Genomic DNA, 16,633 nt, shown 5'->3' with positions numbered 1-16,633 from the left:
CTTATGGGTTGGAAGCTGATTAAAGATGCCACCTCTTGTGATGTTTGGGAGAACTTTGAAGACATGACCTTCCTCTTCAGTCTCGTAGTCTAATGTTGTTGTTTAATTATGTCATGGGGTTTGATCCCTTTGTATTGGTCTTTTATCATTGTTTAATTATGTGGTTTTTTATGTGTTTTTCTTTCTAATTTGAATATGAAATTTATGTTCATCATTTCTTAGATGAATCTCACAATAGTATCTTTAAACATTATTTTCTATAGGTAATTTAATTATTAATTTTAAAACAAGTCACTCATATGTTTATGTGAACATTATAAGGTAAGTTTGAGCTAAGCATATTTAACTTATGTGTAAATAATCTACTACCATAACTTTTCAAGCCTTGTCGCATTGTATGCTAAAAAAAGTGATACTAATGAACAATAGAACTAAATTATAGCTAGCATTGTAAAGAAGTTAGAACTCAATTTGTGACTATATAAGTTTTTTTTGTTCTTCTCTGGAAAGTCTATTTAACTATGCTTTTATATTAATTATGTTAAGTCTAGTTTTTTATTAAGGATAAAACAGGTTTTGAGGGGACTCCCCATACAACGAGTTTTGAAGGGACCTAAAACCCTCGGATTTTTCACAGATACAGAACCAACAATGGAGTACTGCAAAAAGATATGACTTAGAAAAATAGCAACCCAGCCACAACCAAACAAAACAAATCAAACATTACAAAGTTGGTGGCAAAAGAAGAATGCCTAAGCCACCCTAAAAGAAATTAGTCCAACATGAACATAGGGGACAAGGCTCCCTAAGCCTTAATCATGGGCTTTATCCAGGCTCCCACAACCTTATCCTTAAGAGTGATCCCTACAGAAAGCAACTTGAAATTCAATATCTCCACCTCCATAGGAGCTAAAGGAAAGAAGATAGTAGAAAGCCCAACATCGGCTCCCTTGCCGCTAAAAGACAAGGCTTCATCCGCCCCCCAACCATACTTCCAAGCATATCTAGTAGCATCCAAATCCACCTCAATAGGAGAAAGGTCACCTCCAACCACATCCATCTCCCTCTCCATAGCAGTTAGGACCACCTCTATAGGAAAGACCAGAGAAACCCCAAGATGCAGATAATGGAGCACAACAAACAAAACCATGGAACCAAGAAGGAGAGGGACAAAAAAAACCTCATCACCAAGAGATCCAGGAGTCAGAAGACAATCATTATTGACATGACAATCGTGGAGTTTTTATATTAAGTCTAGTTATTGACATGACAATCGTGGAGTTTTTATATTAAGTCTAGTTATTGACATGACAATTGTGGAGTTTTAAAGAAAAAAATCTCATTGAAATATTAATTTTATGATTAGATACGTTGGTATCAACATTCCTCACAAATTCTCCAATATTTAACAAATTTAAGTAAAATTATTCTGTACACAATCACTATCAAGATAAGTAATTATCAAACTATTCTTAAACATCAAATTATTTAACAATAAGGTAAATTTTTACTTTGTGTATGGATGAGATGTAAAATTATCATTGATTGTTTGACCATTGAATGGTTTAATGATTTTTGTACACCTTATTGATGATGTGATCTAAAATAGTGAAATAAAAAATTGCTACATAATTTACAACAAAAAGTATTTTTTTTTCAACAAAGCAAATTGCTTTAAAAATAAAATACACCTTTCAAATTTTACAACTCACTACTTTGGGAACACTTCCCAAAGCTAAGATACTACAAAGAATTCAAGGATTTAAATGGAGGGAGAATATTTATATCTATTTTTTTTCAAAATAGTTAGAAATACAAGCAAAGTTTCATTATTTCTTAGTAACATAAAAAAAAAATTGACATTAATGAATTTTAACTAAATTGGGAGAAATGGTACAAACATTAAATCCACTAATGTGTAGCATAGTGTTGCACTATAAATAAAGCCACCGATATAAACATTAAATCCACTTATGTCCTTCTAGCTCTCAATTGTACACAACTCCTCACACACTTGCAACAATCCTCTCAAGCTTCTCAAACAACTCTACTACTTCAAAGTCTACCTGCAAGTCCTGGTGTAGACTCTACGCGCTCGAGACCCCTCGCTTCAATATCAATTGATACAAGAAACCTCCTCTGGCCTTCAAACCTCAAGACTCAAACACAAAACACAAGCAACTTACGATTCAACACTTTGATTGCAATAAGAAATATAAATTTGACTTGTACAAATCTGCAACACATTATTTTCACCTTTGGCCTGTCAATGGCCTTTCTTCCTCTCTTTAACAAAGTTACTCTCCTCTTTAGCGTTGCTCTCACACAGCCCTCCCTCCTCTACTCACTATGCTCAAACGATCTTATCATTTTTTTCAATTTCACCTGCCTAATTGTAAGCTGAATGGTTTGCAACACCTGGCTATTGCATCTAATCAATTTTGTCTTTTGGTGCTTATTGGATAGTCATGGCATTCCATAACAGCAAATTTTCAAACCCTAATTTCATGTCTACGTGTTTACCAAGGCGTTTGCATTAACTACGCTCCTGAGCTTCCATTTCGGCGCAAACATATAGGATGACTTATGTGGGGTTTTGGGGCATTCTCAACTGCCAATTTCATTTTTTGAAAGTTTCTAAAGCCTTTTCAAATCTATAAGCTGCAATCATAGCGCATTTTAATAAAGCTGCACTTTTTAATTCCATCGGCCTCATCTGACTTTTGCCATTCGATGGGTTTGTTCCGTATGGCCTCTGCTCTCGATACTTTCATGCATGCTTGTTTTGTTGAGACATGGATTAGTTAGGACTCGAACTTAGGACCTTCCATACACTGTTAGAGTGTTCTATCACTGAGCTACTGACCCCTCTTGAACCAATCTATCGTCGATCCGAATATAACTTATTTCCAACACTAACATATTTCCTTCTAACATGAGCAACCAACTCATTTACATGTTGTCACTTCCATCATCCATTTCCTTTCCCATGTTCCACTTCACAACACCACATAAAGGTTGCAGCATGCACTTCCAAAACTTTAACGATCTAAAGCTGAAAGTTCGCCATGATATCTTTCCTCGATATCCATTATTTTTGCAAGGCCATAAATTAGAGAAGCAAATCCAGCAGCAAAAGAAGCCAAGCTATCAGCAGTTGGGAAATTCTTATGTGATGCAATGTGCAAGTGAAGCCTTTGCCACTCTTCTTTCTCGACTATAATCCCATTCTTTTCATTCACTACATCTTTTCATCGAGACCTGATTTCTCTCAGGCAATTCACTACAAAGAGAGTCTTCCTTAAAAAAAAAAAAGGTGGTCCCGCTAACACTAGAGAATTTTTCACCCTTAAAAAGGGTTAGGAGGTGAAAAGAACAAATCTGCCTTTTTCTCCTTTCAAATTGAGGAAGTGAATATGATTTTAAAATCTTGCCTTGAAAATATTATAAAAAAATTAAATAGAGATAGTGCATCTTATGAAAATTTGGGTAATATAAGTGCTATTGTCATGACTAGAAAGTGGTGAATATTTTATCCATGGACGTTCTCATTTTAAGGCATGAGAATAAACAATAAAGTAGAAGGAGTAGTAGTATCAAGTATAGTTGCTGCTACATCTATAGGCATGTAGAATTTGGTTGTAGAAGGTGATTTCACGGTGGTTATCAATGTACTAAGAAAGGGATCATATTTCAATTGGAAGTAAGAATATATGAGAGGAAATTTCTTTTGAATTTGGAATTTATAGTTTAAATAGGATTCCCAAAAAGACATCTATAGTGATTTCCCATCTCCATGGGAAGGGTTCAATTATTTTCTTTCTTATAAACATTTATAGTTTTTTAACATTTTCGTGGTTTGATGATCTAATTGTCATCTTAGATTATGGTGTTGCATTAGATACAAGAAATGTACAAAATATGATGCAATGATCACTTATGCTAGGAGATGAACAAGGAAGCAAGTATAAACTGAAAATGCAAAAACTAACTGAACTAAAATGGAGAAATTGAGCACAAAGAAAGAAAATGAACTCAGAGGTGCATGTGTCACTAAAATTGGGGGTTGACTGAGCAGGGCCAGAGCACCACGCCCTGGTCCTTGACGAAACAGAGGGTTGAACTTATGGATTTTGGATTCTAAGAGTCTGAAATGTCGATCTGCCAAAAAATGATTCAAAAAGGGAGGACCAGGACACCATGACCTGGTCCCTAGAAACTGGGATCTAGCTTTGAGACCGAGTCTACACTTTTGTATTTCGTCCCAAAATTTGTGCATTCGTCGAATTCTTGTGCTTGCACCTGTAACTTGAAAACTGGTGTCTAGGTGGCTATATAAGGTTTTTCCTTAGCCAAACCCCCTGTTTTGGTGGTTTCCACCTCCACAAATAGTCGATAATGTAGTAAAAATGTGTGTAAGAATCTTATGTGTATGCAAAATCCTAAATGAACATGAAAGAAAGCTTAGAGTTCTACCCTACACTTTGGAGAGCAAACCCTAAATGCTTGTAAATGTAAATGTAAATGCTTCAAATCACAAATGCAATAATGGATCTAAATCATGATTGTAAATCTAAAAATGGATGCTATGAAGCTCATACAAAGACATGAAAATAACATGAAACCATAGCAAACCCTAAAGGAGAGGTACAAGTCAATCAACAGTCAGTGATCTCCTATTATTCTTCAATATTTTCAAAGCTCCTAATTGATGTAGACTTGATACTGTTTGATGAATGCTTGATTTGTTGATTGTAGACTCCACATAACCTGTACTTTCACTTCATGAGAGGCTCCTTCAATTTCTTGTAGATGGATCCTTCAAATGAGGAAAGGAAAGGCTATATGTATGAAACCCTAACTTTGTTTTGAGTCATAGGACAACCTAGAAATGATATTTTTCACCAATTTATTGTATTTAAACATTAAAATACCGCCAAAACATGCTCCTGAAATTCGGAGAGAAAAAGTAGGGAGCAGGTAGCTAGCTACCTGGTCTGACCAACTTTTTGCCATATTTTTGGGATTGCAAGATATTGTGATTTTAGAGATAATTCCAAGAGTATATGAGAATTTGAGATGCCTAGATATGCGAAATCGGGCCTTGCAGGTAAAAATAGGAGATAATTAGGGTATTTGATGAAATAATTAATTGAAAGAAGAAAATAAAAAGGGGCACACTTAGGGTAAAGGGCCCAATTTTATGATGTGTAGAGTGATAAAAGAAGACTTTAGATTTAATTAAATTAATTAATTAAATGCTTAAAGGGAAATTTAAATGCAAGATGCAAACACACTAAGGTGGGTGTTAACCTAGCCGTGGAATTCTACCACCCAATTAAGGGTGTACAATTTATGATGCTACATTTAGCCCCCACTTTAACAGTCATATGACACTACGCGCATATGCAAGCTAAAGTATAGAAAAGTAAAAATTTCATGAAAAAGGATATATCCATAAGGTGTCGAACGAAGCCCCTAGTGGTATCTGCAATACACTGTTAGGAACCACACCCTACAAAACCACATTGTTAGATAAAATCACCTAAAGGCTTACTAGGGAAGTGATGAAATTTTTGGGTAGCTATATGCCCCCCTATTTTGGCTTTCTAATTAGTGAGGTGAAATAGGGTATCATGTTTACCACAATGAATTGTGAAAAGAGGTAATGACAAATTCTCACAACAAAGCTTGATACAAGATTCAAGTGCAACATGAAGCATTTGGTAATAAACAAAACTAAACCCAATTCCAACACAACCAAGAATGTGGGGATTGGAGCTCTCTAACACAAGATGAAAGATTAAGTGGAAAAGAAATGCAAAATTAGGGTTTAGAAAAGAATTACCTTATAAATTTTTAAAAAGGAGGAAGAGATCATTATTCAAAGACGTCCGCCTTTGAGAATAGAGGGGATCTTTGATAAAGATAACATCTTTTAAAAGGAAGAGAAGGAAGAGAAGAATACACACCTTCTCCAATATTTAGGAAAAGATGATTCTTAGCAAAGGATTACACACTTTCACTACAGAGAGATTGTTCATGAAGATGTATCATTTCAAACAGAGAATAGGTCCTAGATAAGGAAGACACATATTCTATGCAGGAAATGACATCAAATGAAAAATACCACTCAATAAAGGAAAGGTGAATCTTTTAGAAAAAGAAAGAAGATTGAAATATCACCCTTTCCCCCCAAGCATAGAGGCAAGGACCTGAAAGAGAGATCATTTATAAAAGAAACATTCTTCTAAAAGAAGGAAAGAGATCCTCATCAGGGATATGCACGTTCACAACATAGAAGGGTTCCTTATAAAAGATGTAACAATGAAAAAATGAATTTGATGCATGATTAAAGATTTCCCACACTAAGTAAAAGGTCCAATTAAGGATATGTACTAAAGATCTTCATTAGGAATACGTGTTCCAATATGAGAGAGAGAATTCCCAATAAGAATATACACCTCTACAATCAATAAGAAATCCTTATATAAGACACTACTTCACAAAGGGGAAACTTTTAACCTTAAGAAGGAGATATGTTTGAAATCACTCCTGCCCCACACACATGGAGACAAGAGATGGGACAAAAATGGGTGATTATGTTGCTTCTAAAGTATGATTGCACGTGAAATTGTACTATCATGAATGACAATGAGCCCCCAGTAAGTGAGCTACCAATTTTACATAATGATAAGCAACATAATATCCACTAATGTTATTTGAAGATATGACAGATTGGATGAAGAATTTGAATATGACATGCTAAATGCTCTACCATCTATGAGATTCAAAATATGTATAAGATGATAAATATTGAAAAATCTTGATCAAGAGAGTAGTTTGTAGGAGAAGAATAGGACACTAAGTCAATTTCCTCTTGCACATAAGAAGCCTTAGGAGAGGGATAAATACAATTCATTAGGGCCTTATTTCTAGAAGAGAGGATAGTATAATGAATAGAGGATAAGGCCTCATAAGTGGGATTGGAAATCTCTTGCGGAGATTCATAAAGAGGCTTGTCAATCACCATAATTCCCTTAGGAGGGGCATGAGTGCTCGGATACATAGAGGATGATATAATTTCAAAGTGAATTTATCATCACTACTAAATATAGCATTCACATTGAGAGATGATCTTGTAGATGCTTTGGTGGGCTTTGAAGGATTATATCCAAGTCCAAATGAAACTTCATGCATGCTATTTTCTAAAGGAACTTTAATCCCTTGTTCATTTGTGCCACAACCATTTCCACTATATTGACTTTTAGCTAAGATGTGAAAACCAGGATCATAAAGGGATACCAAATCAGAAAGAGATGGTGGGGCCTCATAGGTCTCAATGCCATAATTAGATGAACAAGAAGAAGATTGTGAATAATTGCTTGAATTAGAAGCAGCCACAAAATTATTACTTAATTATTTAGACAAAGTGGGTTGCTTTTTAGGTTCATCCTTATCTTTCTTCTTCTCAACCTTAGATCCTTTCAAAGAGACCCTTTATTCTCTTGGACAAAAGTAGGTTTAAAGTCTAGAGATCCCCAATCATCATCTGAGAGTACCCCTTTAGGAGAAAAGATATCTTTGGGAGAGGAATTGGATTGAGTAGAATCCTTTTCAAGAGTCTTGGAATCACTAGAGGGGACAAGAGAAATAGGTATACTTGAAGATGTGGGAGAATTGGAAGAAGGATTATAAGTAGTTGAATAAGAAGATGAGGTTTGTAATGGAGCTTGTAAATTGGTATCAACAAATAAAGTATACATCTTATTGGTGTAGATGAACTTAATTTTACTATTCAAAGTGGAAGGGACAACTTGCATACAATGAATCCAAGGTCATCCTAATAGAAGATTGTAGGTCAAATTATCAAGCATGATATGAATAGGTGTGGGTAAAATAATGGGTCCTACCTTGACAGGTAAGGTTATAATACCTAACAACATTATCAAAACCACAAATAGTAAGGGAGTCTGGTTTAATGAGATATGTGTCCATCTTAATATTATGTAATAGATTAATGTTACAAACATTAAGGCCAAAGCCATTGTCCACAAGGTTTCTTCTTATAGCATTACCATTGATAAGAGTTCAACAATCACAAGAGGACCATATTGATGTTGGATATCATGAGAAGGCAACTCATCTTTTGTAAATCCAATTTGAGCTTTAGGAGCATTTATAGGATCAATCAAAGAATCCATATTATTAGGTGTCACTACGGGTGGGACATCTAAGCTCTTTAAAGCATCTTGTAGCATTCAATGATATGCACAGATGAAGTTTGAATCAAATCCCAAAGTGATATCTTGTTAGGAGTAGCTTTAAGTTGTTCAATAAGATCATACTCCTTACCAATAGTTTGTGATATACGAGGTGATGGTGGAGGAATAGGTTGAGAAGTAGGAAGTGTAGAAGGAATAACCGGAGGAGGACTAGGTTGCCTATTGTTCCATGTATTATATGTGGGAGCAACTGAATTGTAACTCTCTCAGGTTATTTGCTTAGCATACTCATTGTAGACGTCCAAAATTAATTAAATTAAATATTTAATTAATTTTATATTTATACATAATTAATTAATTTAATTATGTTAGTCTTTATTCTTCTCGGTATTAATTAAATTTAATCATGTCACTATAGTCTAGATAATTGATTTATTTAATGAATCAATTATTCCCTATTCTTCTAAAATTTATCTAATTATTTATTTCTTCTAAAAACCTCTTAGTTAATTAATCTAAATTAATTAACTAAATCAAGTGATTCCTACAAATCACTTTTTTAAACTCTTATTAGCCTAATTAATTCTTCTACAATCCCTCATAATCATGATTAACATTATTCCTCAATTTTAAATTTCCCCTCATTCTCTCTCCTCTTGTCAAATCCTCCCACAAATCCCACTTGTCCTCTAATCCCTCATTATCTCACCTAATCTTCCCTCTTAATCATTTGCTAGTGGCTAATCCCCATGATTAGCCACCAAGTCAACTCATAGCCATTTATGGCTAAAATCCACTTGTCCCCTCCTCACTTTCCACCTTAAATGCACCCAATTGGGTCATTTCAAGGATTTCAAAATCTCACATTCCCCCATGACTTTCACCTTCCCAAGGAATTTTAAATTCCTTTTCTTGATTCACCCCCCCATGCATCTCATTATTTGGAAATTTTTAATTCCTTTTTGTCTTCCCTATGTACTTGGGGATCTCTTTCCCATGTACATTGTGGAGTGTGGAGACAAGAAATGTCTTTATGGAAAATCTCTTGGTCTCCACACTTGTCACTTCATGTCCTCTCAAATCCATGTGCTCCCCTTTTCTTCAATCTCCACCCTTTATTCATTCTCAATCTCAACCATCCATTCATCCTCCCTCAACTCTATAAATTGGGGTCTCCTCCCCTTCCTTTTCCATCTTCAAGCCAAGTAATCTCATGTTGTCAATATAGCTCTAGGAATCCATCAAAAGCATCCTCATTATAGGCAAAAATCCATAACATCCATATCCATATCCATCACTTGAATATCCATCATCCAATCTCCCTTTCACCCATCATTGTTGGGCATCTTGGAGAGCAATCCACACCAAATCTTGGAGCCAATCCAACCAATTGGAGCATTTGGATGCATTTCACTTCATCAAAGGCTCAATCCGAAGAACAAGTGAAAGTTTGTGAAGGTATAATGGCGTTTTATCTTGTTTTGAATGCTTTTAATGCTTTCATGGATTAAACTAACCATTTCCTTTCACTTAAATGATTTTCCCTTGCATCACTCATAAGGACTCTTAACTTGGGATATCCTTCTTGCACAGTAATAACTAGTTTATTAGGAGTGTAAAAGAGATCATTATTATAACCATCATGAACCACAAAGAGAGGCTTGTTTAGATTTGGAGAAGGACTAGAACCTTGAACTGTGAAGACGGGTTTATTAGGTGTTTCATAACCATTCACATGGACCATATTGATTGAAGAAGGTTTGGGAACATGTAAACAAGATCTAGTAGAGATAAAATCATGAGGTGGTTCATAAATAGACTTATCGTCCTTAAACATTTCTTCATGAATAGCTTTTTCTTTGGATTGGATGAAAGGGAGATCCTCATAGAAGGGAGTATTAAATATATCAAGCCTTTGTGACCTAAGGTCATTCTCTTGTTCCAAATTATTCTTACAAGGGGTGTACATTTTAGGAGAAGGATAAACATCATCTATATGGTGGGAATTATTGACAGAAGTGTTGATAGTCTCTTCTTGCACCAAAATGATATCATGGGTAGAATCAATTTCGGGAGAGGGCATACCATTAGCTATTAATGCTTCATCAAAAGAAGGTGTAATGTGTCAGATAAAGCTAGCTATAGTTTCCTCCTCTTCCAAAGGATCAACATGGGGGAGGTACACTCTACAAGAATGATTACTTTTTAAAGGTTCATCCTTGAGAGGGAGATCTTTGAAAGAAATATTAACAATTTCTCCTTTAACTAGCGTATCCTCATGAGTAGAACCAATTTGGGGAGAGGGAGATGCTTCATCTGTAGAGAAAAGATGATTGAAATTTATAGAAGGTGAGGTGTTATTAAGGGAATTATCAATCATATCGCCTTCCTTTATCCTGATTTCATCTTCTTTAACCAAGGTACTCTCATCGGGGAGAAACAAATTAAGAGAATAATTAACATCATCATCCAATGGTTCTTCCTAAATAGTGAGATAATTACGAGGAGTGTTAAAAATATCTTCTTTCATAAAGATGTCCTCATGGGTAGGGACAATTTTGGGAGAGGGGATAACACTATTTATTAATGCTTCATCTTTAAGAGGGTGGGCATTAATAAAGGTGTTATTGAAATCATCATCTCGCCTCAGAATGTCCTCAATATGCTCATTAGGAAGGGGTCGAAGTGTTAGAACAAGGTCTAAGAAACTATCATGTTGTAAGGACAAGTTGGTTGAAGGTCGATGTAGGTAAAGTGGGGTTCACATCGGGTTCACCAAAATGTGATGTCAAAAAATGAGATCGGGTAGTTTAGGACTTAACCTCACTTTCCTCCACACATTGGAATACAAAAGCTCCTAAGGAGATGATTCACTTTGACCACTTCTTGAGAGAGAGAGAGAGAGAGAGAGAGGGTCAAGGAATATCTTTAGGGTTTCTATTCTTTTGTTGAAAATGAAGAGGAGATGTACAAAATATGATGCAACGATCAACTACGCTAGGAGATGAACAAGGAAGCAAGTATAAACTGAAAATGTAGAAACTGAATGAACTGAAACTGAGAATTTGAGCATAGAGAAGGAAAATAAACTCAAAGGTACACCTCTCATTGAAATTGGGGGCTAACTAAGCAGGACCACACCCTGGTCCCCGATGAAACAGAGGGTTGAACTTCTAGATTTTGGATTCTAAGAGTCCGAAATGCTGATCTGCCAAAAAATGATGCAAAATAGGGAGGGCCAGGACGCCATGCCCTAGTACTAGACTAGGATGACACACCCTGGTCCTTGGAAACTAGGATCTAACTTTGAGACTGATTCTACACATGTGTGTTCCGTCAGTCTCGAAATTCGCGCATTCGTCGGATTCCTGTACCCGCGCCTATAACTTGAAAAATGGTGTCTAGGTGGTTATATAGGGTTTTTCCTTAGCCAAACCCCTTGTTTTGGTGGTTTCCACCTCCACAAATAGTTGATAATGTATTGAAAATGTGTGTGTAAGAATCTTGTCTGTATGGAAGATCCTAAATGAACATGAAAAAAATCCTAGAATTCTACCCTACACTTTGGAGAGCAAACCTTAAATTCTTGTAAATGTAAATGTAAATGTAAATGGTTCAAATCACAAATACAATAATGGATCTAAAGCATGATTGTAAATCTGAAAATGAATGTTATGAAGCTCATACAAAGACATGAAAATAACATGAAACCATACCAAACCCTAAAGGAGAGGTGCAAGCCAATCAACAGTTGGTGATCTCCTATTATTCTTCAATGTCTTCAAAGCTCCTAATTGATGTTGAAGATGATTGATGTAGAGTTGATAAATGTTTGATGAATGTCTGATTTTTTGATTGTAGACTCCACATAACATGTACTTTCACTTCATAAGAGGCTCATTCAATTGCTTGTAGATGGATCCTTCAAAGGAGGAAAGGAAGGGCTATATACATGAAACCCTAACTTTGTTTTGAGTCATAGACCGACCTAGAAATGATATTTTTCACCAATTTATTGGATTTAAACATTAAAATACTGCCAAAACATGCTCCCGAAATTTGGGGAGAAAAAGTCGGGACCAAGTAGCTAGCTACCTAGTCTGACCAACTTTTTCCCAAATTTTTGGGGAAGAAAGATATTGTGATTTTAGAGCTAATTCCAATAGTATATGGGAATTTTAGATGTCTAGATATGCGAAATCGGGCCTTGAAGGTCAAAATAAAACATAATTAGGGTATTTGATGAAATAATTAATTGAAAGAATAAAATAAAAAGGGGCACACCTAGGGTAAAGGGCCCAATTTTATGATGTGTAGAGTGATAAAAGAAGACTTTAGATTTAATTTAATTAATTAATTAAATTCTTAAAGGGAATTTTAAATGCAAGATGCAAACACACTAAGGCAGGTGCTAACCTAAGCGTGGAATTGTACCACCCAATTAAGGGTGTACAATTTATGATGCTACAATATTATTATTATTATTATTTGTATTGGAACCTTTGTGCTTGTATATGAGATCTACTTACTACTAATAAGGTATTAAAACCCCATCCATCTGACTAAGATGTAATTTAATTGATCATTCCAATAAAAAAAATGTAAAAAGAAAGTATATTTTGGATAAGCTTCTTGACTTGGTGGTCTTCTTAGTAGAAGAGATATTTAGTAATAATCTTGTGCTCGTTTGGAGATAGTGTTATTATAAATAAAGACTTGTGACTTCTTCTTAAGATTCATGTATTTTTTGGCTAGGTGGATAGCTACAAGAGAATATAGCAATAAGAATTGACATCAAAGTAACAAAGTAGCGGATAAGAAGAATCCATTGGTCTAGTAAGTGACAAAGTAATTGAGTGATCTTCTTAAAACATTGTAAATATAAATATGGAGGAAACCATAGAGCATTGTAAAAATTAAATATGTGCTTATGGATTAATGTTTGTATGATCTCACAATAGTCGGCTCCATTTTTTGAACTAAGTAGGAACTGAAATAAAAAAAATAAGCAATTTTTTTACTTTTTCTGACTGATAGTAAGAAAACTATTAATAATTTGATGATAATGTGAAAATTGATTTTTGAGATTTTGTATATAGATTCTAAACATTTTTTTATTAAAAGAATAAATTTTATCATTTTTTCAGTATTTTGATAACTTAATTTTATACTTTATAATATTTGTAATGGATGATTTTTATTCCATCTAATGCATAATATTTTTAGAAACAAAATAGATTTATAATTTCTTAAACATAGATCATTAACACTATTATGTGGCACAACTATATTTTTATTAAGAATTATTAGTTTATAATATTATTCTATATTGAATAAAAAAAATTGTGATATCAAAATTAATATTTTTGTTGAAACAAAGACACCAATATGGAGTGAAAATATATAGCTTTCAAAAAAATCTACCTTTTCTTATATGTTCCATGTGCATCAAACAAAGACCTTTATGTTTTTAGAAAAAAAAATTATTTTCATTAAAAAGTTGAAAATAATAAATTATACATTTTGGGAATCTTACTCTAAGGTTTACAATCTTCCAAAAATATCATGTCATGATTACTCTATTTGAGGTTCTAGACCTTTCTCTAAAACACAAATTTCTTCTAAAAATCTTTGAGCAATAGGATGATGACATCAAAAGGACCTTTGAACGAAGGTTTGCCTTCATTTGAAGGTTCCTTCCATACAACATTTTAAACATGAAATATATAAAAAAAAGTTTTTAAAAAATAAAGCTTCCATTCAAAGGCCATGATAATATCACTTTTGAATGAAGGTCCTTCATTCAATTATATGTTCATCTAAAGGTATTCTATTGTGAGAGATGAATCATTAATAAAATTTGAAGAATTGCGATATTGATGAATATGAATAATATTGGGTTTTGGTTCTTATTTATGTTAGATCCACTATCATTAAACTCTTCTTCAAAATGCTATTTGATAGGAACTTGCTAGGGAAATAGGATGGTATGCAATTTGTGCTGGGGAACCATAACTTAGTTAATTAGCATTAAGGAGCTTAAGTTCTTAGTTTCTTATCCTCCACATTAATTTAGGTAAAGTCGAATATAATGATCAACATTAACCTTGTTCTTGATTGTGGGATGAAAACTATCAATTAATAACCCTTGTATATCATTATCTAACTATTGATAGTTCAACATTGCAAGTAAGGTTTGAAATCTTAAAATATAATCACTAACCCTTTCATTAGAACCTTTCTTGGATTGGAATACTTTGGTAAAATTAAATTATGAAGAAACATCAACTTGGAAATGTTAAAAAAAATAATTATGAAATTTTCAAAAAAAGTGTATAGAATCATGTTCAATGAAAAGAAAGACTCAATTGTGTTCTTTCATAGTTATTGAAAAGAGTTTGGCTATCAATCTATCATTATATAAAAAATCTAAGCATGTAAACTATGTAAATGTGAGTCGATTTGCTAGTATGCAATTTAAAGAAAGGAGCCAAAATTTTCACTAGAAATAGAAAAACGTGTATAATGTAAACCAAAGGATTGTGTATAAATCTTGAGATAGGTCAGTCTTGGAGTTAAATCTTAAATTATTGAGGTAACTTATGATCTCAACCAAATTTGCTTCATCATTCTATCAAGGGAGATTTGTAATAAGTTAGATAAGGGAAATTGAATGTCTATGAATATGTTAAGATGGTATATGTTGTTGTGGAATATATAATAGAGTTTGACTAAAAGGTTGGATGATATTGTAGTATGAAGGAGATATGTGTATAGATGGTGGCCTAGTAATGATGGGAGGAAAAGAGAGTGGTATGATGTGAAAAAGTGAGAATGGATGGAAGAGATGGAATGTTAAGAGGTGAAGAGATGGAATGTTAAGAGGTGAGATAGGATGGAAGAGATTATGCAAAATTTCTCGAGTGTAGGAACTAGATGCAAGAAGGAAATGCATTGGATAATTTATGGGAGTGAAATAGATTTTCATGAGAAGAGTCATTATAAGTGTTGCATGTCTCTTTTTAGCATACCCATTCCATATGAGTTTTTCATAAGAACGCCAATTAGGAATGACTAATGACTATCATTATCTTAATTGTAATTTTAGTATTTAACAAATTACTTGATGATAATTATAGTCTTTTATTTTTTAATTAATTCATAATGTACACTATGGTACTAGGTGTCATCTTAAATAATATAGACTAAAGTAGTGATGTTTTCAGTAATGGGCACATTGGCCGAAGTCATTTGAAAGAGAACATTTCTTCCTTCTATTTCATCTAAGAGGGTCTAGGGACCCTAGAGAATTTTTTGGAATGCAACGTTAAAATGAATTTAGGATCACAAGAATTAGTGAAAAATAATTAAAAATAAAAAAAACAATCTTAAAGGAGATTATAAATTTAACCTAAAAATAGATTTTAGATGATGTAAGAATGTTAGATTTAGGGACAAAATTGATAAGAATAAATATCTTCCTATTCTCCCCTACTAATCTAAAATTTAAGAACTGATGAAATCTAGTAACAACAAATCTTATTCAAAATAAATTGTAATTGAAAAAGCATTAGTAATTGTTTGATTTGGCTTGATTCAAAGGCTTGATTTTGTTGCTCATTGAAATATTGTGATAGAAGATTTGAAATGAAATTTGGATATAAATATATGATTAAGATATTAGGAGGATTCTATATTAAAGAAAATTATTGCTAGGAACTAAGTCATGTCATGTAGTTTGGTTTGAAAAGAGGTTAGAGTATGCATTTTGGTATAAATGGTGTGGCTAGATCCTTAATTAACACAATGCTTTCAAGTTTGTTCACCTTTTCTTTTGTACATGTATTTTAAGTTTAGTTGCATCATGTTTATGAGTATGATGAGAGTCATTTTAACATGAAAGAAAACTCAACCATTTTCAATTGTAATCAAACCATTAGTAGAGAAAGACATCCCACATGCATGCCAACCATGATATGCAAATCTTTCTTTATGTGATCTTGTAGATTTATATTCATGTATTGTTTCTTTTGGCTCTCTATAATTCCGATGATAGATCATGGAGTGTGAACTGAAACATTGATCCAAAAATTTGCACACAATTTAAACAAACAACATACAAACAACATTATCGACAATATGAAATGTGAAAATTGTGATTCTTTAATTGATCTATGGATTAATTTTGAGATTTTTGAAACATCTAGTTTACACCATTTGAATGTTTGACCATTTGAGATTTGAAACATCTCGTTTACACCATCTCGTGTAAGCCATTAAAGAATAGAGAACTCCTTTCACCCTGCAAACAGCTGAACTACATGAATCCCTAGAAAAACTAAAATGTCCTGTGAAAAGGAATGAGTAAAATATTTAAGAAATCTCCTAAACTAACATGGGCATTTGAA

General features: G+C 33.6%; 1 protein-coding gene across 1 annotated transcript in view; it reads right to left on the bottom strand.

Moving 5' to 3' along the window:
- Positions 1-16,633, bottom strand: part of LOC131876656 (uncharacterized) — a 78,734-nt gene that overhangs the window by 23,434 nt on the left and 38,667 nt on the right. The window lies entirely within an intron of this gene.

This window comes from Cryptomeria japonica, chromosome 6 (assembly GCF_030272615.1).
Source record: "Cryptomeria japonica chromosome 6, Sugi_1.0, whole genome shotgun sequence".
NCBI classification, from domain to species: Eukaryota; Viridiplantae; Streptophyta; class Pinopsida; order Cupressales; family Cupressaceae; genus Cryptomeria; species Cryptomeria japonica.
Note: the sequence above shows the minus strand (reverse complement) of the source record. Positions and strands in the feature narration are given on the sequence as shown.